Source organism: Spermophilus citellus (assembly GCF_964194105.1).
Source record: "Spermophilus citellus genome assembly, chromosome: 7".
NCBI lineage: Eukaryota > Metazoa > Chordata > Mammalia > Rodentia > Sciuridae > Spermophilus > Spermophilus citellus.
In genome coordinates, this window is record NC_138188.1 from 122,598,226 (window position 1) to 122,605,938 (window position 7,713).

A 7,713-nucleotide genomic window follows, 5' to 3' on the forward strand; every position below is an offset into this window, starting at 1 on the left:
CTGTGTCCAGCAGCCCATTAAAGTCATGTCCTTGAATATTTAATTTTAGCATTGGGCGAGAATCTAAATTTAAAGACAGCATAGCCCAATCTACACCTGTGGAGCCTAATCCCTTGGAACCTCTTTCTACATTACAACTGGAAAATTTATCATGCAGGCTGGGTATTATTAATAACTGTGCTATTCTATCTCCTGGTGAAATTACTGATATACCTCTTGGAGAACTAGCTATAATTTTTATTTCACCCTCATAATCGGGATCAATTACCCCAGGACTTATCATAAGTCCTTTTAGTGTAGAAGAACTGCGTCCCAATAATAAGCCTACTGTTCCCTGGGGAAGAAGTCCTTTTACTCCTGTGGGAATGATTTGAACTCCCATCTCTGGAGTTAGTACTGCTCTGGCAGAGGAGCAGATGTCCAGCCCTGCGCTCCCTCTAGTTTGTCTGATGAGGGATTTAATGGATAATGCGTCCTGGGCACTACCTTGATGGTGCTGCTGGGTTCATCCATTTCCCCGTATATTTGTGGTTTTGGGCCCCGGGGCATTGGGCCCTTTAGTCCGTTTTTTGGCAATGGAGCTTGATACCTTTCTCCACGATATCGTGGGTAAACACTTGGTCCTTGTCCGTTTTTTGATAACGGAATACCCTCTATGGTGGTTTGAGAATGGCATTCATTAGCCCAATGTTTCCCTCTATGGCATCGTGGGCAAATACCCGGTATTCTATTCCTTTGATACCCAGCTTTGTTAAACCCTCCTCTTATGGGGCAACTCCTTTTAAAATGTCCTGTTTGATTACAATTATAGCATGTTTTTGGCCTGGCATCTAAAGCCTGTTGTACTGCTGCTAAGACTTGCCCTTGTTCATTAATGTCTCTACATAATTTAATATATGTGTTTAAATCTTCATGTCTCCATGGTCTAATGACCTCTCTGCAGCAACGATTTGCTTGGTCATAAGCCAGTTGTTTTATAAATGGCATTACCTGTTCTGTATTACCAAATATCCTAGAGGCTGACTGAATAAGTCTATCTACAAATTCAGCGTAAGGTTCATTAGTTCCTTGTATTACCTTAGATAATTGACCTTGTAAGTCTCCATGCCCCTGTAAAGTTTTCCATGCCCTAACTGCATCTACAGCAATTTGTGCGTATACGCCAGGGTCATACTCAATTTGCTGTCTTTGACCCTCATAAGGTCCCTTTCCCAACAGCATATCTATATTTCTTTGAGGGTAACCGGCTTCTGCATTTCTCCTAGCTGTCTCCATGCAAAATTCCTCATTGGCAACCTTCCATAACAAATATTGTCCTCCGTTTAGCACAGATCGACACATGTTAGTCCAATCTGCTGGTGTCATGTCCAAGTTGGTAACAGATTCGACCATGCTTATCGTGAAGGGAGCTTGTGGCCCATAGGTTGTTACAGCCTCCTTTAATTGCTTTATTGTTTTGAAATCTAAAGCACGGTGAATTCGTTGCCCTCCTGCCTGCTCAAGTACAGGGCATGCTAATCTTTGGGGTCCTGCCTCAGAATTCCGTCCATCAACTACGGGAGTTGAGGGCCGCTCAGTTGTAGATGGAGCTGTTGGTTGAATTACGCCCTCTGGTGATAGAATGGAGTTAGTAGCAACCTCCTGTTGTAATTCTCCACCTGATGGCTGCTTTTCCTCTAAGCTTTCTTTCTTTAAATTTTCCTCTGTCTGACTAGCTTGAGAGACCTTCTCTTTTGGTTGACCTAGCGTTTTTTCTACCATAGTTTGGACCTCTAAGAATTTACTTAACAGTTTTTCGGTTTGTTTTTTACTAGATTCTAATCTACTATAAAGGTAACGTAACCCAATAAGATAGGATAAAACAAAGCCGAAGCAGAATGAAACAAAAACGGAACAGAGAATGTTTATATCAATTTTCTCTTTCTCAGGGCCGAATAACTTCAAACCTTGAGCCAACCATTTTTCCCAGTTCGCCTGAGAAAATTCTAGGGCTAGGGAGCTTGAAATAAAAACAAAATAAATCAAAACAAGAACACATTGTTTTTTTGAGATGGTCACCCATCCTGTCCCCTTCCCTCAGGGGCGAGCAATTTTACTCACCTCTAAGTTTCAGGCGTTCCCCGTAGGGGCCGCCAAATGCCGCAGTTTTGGCTGGGCACAGAATCATGAGCCACTCAAGCAGGAACAAAACTTTATTTTGAAAAAGCCGCCGATACTCTCTAGGCGCCGGCAAGCCAAACCCGGTCCTCCCACGCGGGCGTCTACCGGAACCGCGCGCCTCCCGGAACCGGGGGTCCCCCGGACCTCCCCCGGAATTCCCTCCTACTATCCTTCCCCAACCAATGGGAACTCTCCATGAGTCCCGTAACATGAGTCCGGTAGCAGGCCAAGGTGAACAGCGGGAGTCCAATTTCCATATGAATGTAAATCTTAACATAATCATATCTCAGTGGCTAGCTGGCGTCACTTTACAACCAAAGGTGCCATACATCGTATATTTGCTTGTGGCTCCTAGCAGGCAGGGGCCCTTAAGGTTTCCCCGATGTGTGGAGAGGGAAGGCTAGGGAATTACACACCTGTAGCCGCAGGTTTCAATGAAGTTATCTCCTCCGCCGCAGTCTGGTGACGTCAGTTCTCTGCCATGGTGGTATCTCTTGCAAATGGCGACAGTTCGTTTCCCTTTGCCGGGTGACCAATGCAACAGGTGGGTCCTTACTGTCTCTCCCAAGCCCCGTTTCAAACCTGTGGCCACTACCTATGAAAGCTCGGTAGGCATTTACCTCCGTAGGATGAGAAGGGCCGACCAGTTGTTTCAGCCGGATGGATTAGTGCTGAGTCACAGCTGTTTGTCTGCGGGAAGCAGGCGAACGGGAGCTTGAATTCAGCTGATCCGGGCTCAGTGTGTGTTCTGAGAGGCCCAGATTGATCGCCCCAGATCCACGTCAGTTCAGCATTGCCTAGTGATCCTGAGCAAACAGAATTTAGATTGTTTTCGACTCCCTATGCCCGCACAGCTGAAGAGGTCAGAGACTTGATCTCTCTGCACCCGCCGCCATGTTGGAATCCCTAAACAAAATATTTTAAAAGAGCTGGGGATGTGGCTTGGTGGTTAAGCACCCTGGGCTCAATCCCCAGTACCAATAAATAAATAAATAAATCTTACGGACGTTGAAATATTTTCCATAAATATTTCAATATGACCAGCATGGAAAGGAGAGCTGGTCACCACAAAGATGGTGCCTGGCATCCACCAAGCTCTATCTTGTTCATTACCATCCCTAGCACCTAGAAAAGTTCCTGATATATGGTAGACCCTCAAAACTATTCGTTGAACAAAAGGGTGGGAAAGGGGCTGGGTTATAGCTCAGCGGTAGAGCTCTCACCTCGCACTTGTGAGGTACTGGGTTTGATCCTCAGCACCACATAAAAAAAATAAATAAATAAAGATACTGTGTTCATCTTAAAAAAAATAAATCTTTTTTAAAAAGGGTGGGAAAGCAAAGGCAGTTGATCCTCCAGGAACTCATATCCTTGGAAAATTATTTGGATGGTTCTCCCTTTCAGTGGATAACATGTTGCTGGGTGTGGAGAAAAAAGTGTGAGAAAGAATAGACAAGTTCCAAGACATTATTCAGGTGCACGGAGAACGGGAGCTCCTGAGCATCAAAAAGACTGCTCTAGTGGCTGGGAATATGGCTCAGCGGAAGAGCGCTCATCTAGCACGTGCGAAGCCCTGGGTTCGATCCTCCATACCACATAAGAATAAATAAATAAAATAAAGGCATTGTGTCCAACTACTTAAAAAAAATACATATATTTAAAAAAAAAAAAGACTGCCCCAGAGATAACCGAGGGTGCCAAGCTGTATGATCAGATCGTGTTCTATGTGAGTTTGCTTTTTCCTTCCCTGTTTGCTTCTCCCTTTGCCTAGAGTCTGCACCACATGGGTATTACTCCAAGTTTCAGGGTCTTTCAATCTTGACACTTGTGCCTTGAAGGAGGCCAAAACCTTTCTCCTGGATTCCCAGCCTAACTCTCTGAAGGCTTATGGCTATGCTCACCCTCTGTTGGCAGGTTCTATACTGGATTGTGAGGCTGCACTTCATATGGCTGCTGATCCCAGGGCCCTATCAGACCATGAAGAAGACAGACCGAAACTGTCACTGCAATTCACAGAAGCAAACAGCTATCTATTCCTAGATTTGAGATTTCTCCCAAATCCCATATTTACTTCACTCCCTCTCTTCCCCACCAGGTGGCCATCAGATGCAGGCCCAGGCTCTATGTGACAAACCTCCTGGTGCCCAGTGGCTTTCTGATGGCCATTGATGCCCTCAGTTTCTACCTGCCAGCAAAAAACCAGAATCGTGCCCCATTCAAGATGACCCTTCTGCTGGGCTACAAGGTCTTCCTTGACACGGCCCTTATCAGTATGGCCCCTTCCACTTTGCAGAGAAGCAATGGCAGCAGGGGACAGGGAGGGTCCAGAAGAATCAGCCACTGCTCCACTTAAGTGGGGAGGGAGGCTTCTGAGGAAACACTGTTTTTTGGGAAAGAGGCTTAAAGAAAGTTTAGAAATGAAGCTGAAGAAGCCAGTTGTGGTGGTGCATGCCTATAATCCAAGGGCTTGGGTTGCTGAGGCTGGACACCTGAGATAGGAGAACTGAAAGTTCAAAGTTAGCCTCAGTAACTTAGCCAGACCCTATGTCAAAAAAAAAAAAAAAAAAAAGTTTTTCTGGTCCGGTGGCTTGGGAGGCTAAGGCAAGAGAATCACAAGTTCAAAGTCAGCCTCAGCAATTTAGCAAGGCCCTAAGCAACTTAGTGAGACCCTGTCTCTAAATAAAATATAAAAAGGACTCAGGTTAAGTGCCCTTGGGTTCAATCCCTCCCTGGTAAAGGAGGAGGAGGAGGAGGAGGAGAAAAGAAATGAATCTCTCCAGGTTTAGTATAATTTTCTTTGCCCTCGGAAGTCTACTTTGCCCTGTGTCTGTCCCTGATGGTGGCCAGTCTGCTGGAGACCATCTTCATCACCTATCTCCTGCACCTCACCTCCACCCAGCCCCCACCCAGGCATGCCTGGGTGGCTCTACTCCCTGCTGAGGCACTGCACCAGCCCAAGGAGGTGCTGCCCCCCTGGGGCCCAGAAGGAGAAGAAGGGTCTGGACCTCAGACCCACCCACCTGCCTGGTGAGGAAGCCAGCACTGCCCACTTTCTCTTCCCGTTCCTCCACTTCTCTTCGTTTGCCTCCTCTCCTGTCTCCCTCCCTTCCCAGGTGAGCCCTGAACTCCACAGGTGAGCCCTGCATTCCACAGGTGAGCCCTGCACTCCCCACAGGGGTGAAGGAGCCAGGAGACTTGGTGGAGAAGGTGTCAGGTACCAGGGAGGCGGAGCTAACTGGGTGCCCTGAATCAGCAAGAGCCCAGCAGGAACTGGAGGCCCAGAAGCAGCACTTGGTGAAACTGTGGGTGGAATTCAGCCATCTATCTGATGGACACCCTGCTCTTCCATCTCTACCTGCTCTTTATGGCCTCCTCCATCGTCACAGTCATTGCCCTCTGGAACACCTAGACATCATGTCTCTCTGTTCCTGTAGATCCCAACCCAGAGCTGCTTCTGGCCTCCTAGGGCCAGCCTCATCTTTTCCCCTTTTTGAGCACCAACTGTCACGTCCCCAAAGATTAACAATTCCACCTGTCCTAACCTAGCCCTGCTGCTTGTTATATCTCATCCCAGACATTTTCCCCTGTTCCTACATATTTGTGGGCTTCCCTCAGTCCTACTGCATGGTTCTAGATCCCTTAGGTCTTCTGAATACAGCAGGTTACTCTACCCACTAATTTGCCTTAATAAATCAATTTGCAGAGATCTCTGGCTCTTTGTCATGTTATAGGGTAGGAACTTAATTATGCAAGACTGATAGTCCCAAAATATCACCTGTGCATCCCTCTGCCTGTGATAAAGCTTTAATGTCATTAATGGTGACGCTTTCACCTCAAGTCCAGTGTGTCAATTTCTCTGTTGGAGAAGTTTTCATTCTCTAAGGTATTTTCAAAGACATGTTTTCCTATTAGTAGATTCTTTCAATTTACTTTTTTCCTTATCTTGTACTGATTTCATCTTAATACTCTCCTAATTTCTTCTCTTTCATTTGATTCCTTTTCTTATTTTACTAGTTGAATTTTCAAAACATTATCATTCTTTCTATAAATTTTCCTCTGAGATCAGCTTTAGCTCTATTCCAGAGGCTTTATGATAAGTTGTTCTCCTTTCATTACTTTGTAGATAAATCATAACTTTTATTTTTATTTCCATTTCCTCTTTGATCTAAAGGCTAGGGGGTGGGGTACTGGGGATTGAACTCAGGGGCACTCGACCACTGAGCCACATCCCAGTCCTGTTTTCTTTTATTTGGAGACAGGGTCTCAGTTGCTTAGTGCCACACTAAATTGCTGAAGCTGGCCTTGAACTCGTGATCCTCCTGCCTCCACCTCCCCAGCCGCTGGGATTACAGGCATGTGCCACTGTGCCCAGCAAGAGCATGAACTTTACATTTAATTTTTTTTTAATTTATAAAGCTTTCTTTCTGGATGAAAGCATGATTGATTTTGTAACTGTTTCAGGACATTTTAAAAGCATATGTCCTGCCAGCATATGGTGGCATGCCTGTAATCTCAGAGACTAGGGAGGCAGAGGCAGGAAGATCACAAATTCAAAGCCACACTCAGCAACTTAGTGGGGCCCTAAGCAACTTAGTGAGACCCTTTCTCAAAATAAAAAATAGGGCTGGGGATGTAGCTCAGTGGTTGAGTGCCTTTGAGTTCAATCCCTGGTACAAACAAACAAACAAACAAAAGCATATGTTCTCAAGCTAGAGGTGTAGCTTAGTGCTAAAGCACTTGCCTGGCATGTATGGGTCCAATCCCCAGCACTACGAAAAAGGGGAAAAAAAGTATATATATTCTCTGTATATATGTACATGTATTAAACAGAGATTATTGGTTGCATTATTCAAATCCTCTTATATCAAAGCTTACTTTTGTCTACTTGGTCTGTTAAAGATCTGAAGTTATTTTATTCAAGTTCTTTGGGTAACTGCCGTTTTTCTTTTATGTAATTGACTGTTAATGCTGCATAAAAATGTATGGTTGTTGTATCTTTTTGAATCATATCTGATTTTATCCTTAGATAATGTCACTATTTGTTCTGTTCAATGTGTTTTGCACATGATTTCCATTTGATTCATAGCAATGTTGCAAATCTTTGCTTTTGCCCAGCATATTTTTGCAGATCCCTTTAAATTTTTTTTTTTTTAACCAGGGATGAAACCCAGACCTTTTTTTGTATTTTATTTAGAGATAGAGTCTCACTTAGTTGCTTAGGGCCTTGCTAAATTGTTAAAGCTGGCTTTGAAATCGTGATCCTCCTGCCTCAACTTCCTGAGCCACTAGGATTACAGGCATGTACCACCATGCCAGGCCTCTCTTATTAATTCTTGATTAATTTTTGGAAAGGTAATAAATACACAAGGTACAACATCAAAAGACATAATATGACATAGAGTGAAACATAAGTCTCCTTTCTAACTTTGTTCCCAGCCCCTTGCTAGAAACAACCACTGTTATTTTCTTGAATATCTTTCAGTTTCTTTATTTTCCACCTTGCCTTGCCTCTTTATTTTAGGTGCATTTTTGGCAAACAGCATTAGTCTAGGT

General features: G+C 44.5%; 1 pseudogene across 1 annotated transcript; it reads left to right on the forward strand.

Moving 5' to 3' along the window:
* The first annotated feature begins 3,572 nt into the window (after nucleotides 1-3,572).
* On the forward strand, nucleotides 3,573-5,569 carry LOC308653399 (5-hydroxytryptamine receptor 3E-like; annotated as a pseudogene). Its single transcript has 5 exons — nucleotides 3,573-3,596; nucleotides 3,863-3,886; nucleotides 4,256-4,430; nucleotides 4,971-5,187; nucleotides 5,336-5,569. The product of its transcript is annotated as a 5-hydroxytryptamine receptor 3E-like (transcript).
* The last annotated feature ends 2,144 nt before the right edge of the window (nucleotides 5,570-7,713 follow it).